Raw genomic sequence first — 411 nt, 5'->3', positions numbered from 1 at the left:
TTTTTTGGCGCATTGATTACTATTTGTATAACCACAGTTTTACTACAAAAACCATGGTAAAACTATGGTTAGTGTAGCGAGACCATGGTTAATTTGTGGTTACCATGGTTTAACTATAGTAACCATGGTTTTTTGGTTTTATTTGGAGTAAAACCATGGTTAATTTTCATATAGCATTTATTACAGTAGTTTATTATAGCATTTATTACAGTTACTGTTTGTAGTACATTAACAAATTATAACAAAAATTAACAAATCATTTATTGGTTATTGTCCAACAGTGTATGTGATTTCTTAGCCAATTAAAAGAAAGAAGAGAAAAAATTAAGTTTCCTATATTCCTATATACAGCATGTATATACTGTATGTATAATGTATATACAAGGCACTGTATATATATATATATATATA

At 26.5% G+C, this 411-nt stretch overlaps 1 protein-coding gene across 3 annotated transcripts in view; it reads right to left on the bottom strand.

The window, feature by feature from the left end:
• LOC107755274 (NADH dehydrogenase [ubiquinone] 1 alpha subcomplex subunit 7-like) overlaps positions 1-411 on the bottom strand; it is a 6727-nt gene that overhangs the window by 4743 nt on the left and 1573 nt on the right. The gene's annotated exons all lie outside the window — the stretch shown is intronic.

The sequence above is a fragment of the Sinocyclocheilus rhinocerous genome, unplaced genomic scaffold (assembly GCF_001515625.1).
Source record: "Sinocyclocheilus rhinocerous isolate Xijiao unplaced genomic scaffold, SAMN03320098_v1.1 scaffold6193, whole genome shotgun sequence".
NCBI lineage: Eukaryota > Metazoa > Chordata > Actinopteri > Cypriniformes > Cyprinidae > Sinocyclocheilus > Sinocyclocheilus rhinocerous.
The sequence above is the reverse complement of the archived record's forward strand: the minus strand, read 5'-3'. Positions and strand labels throughout refer to the sequence as shown.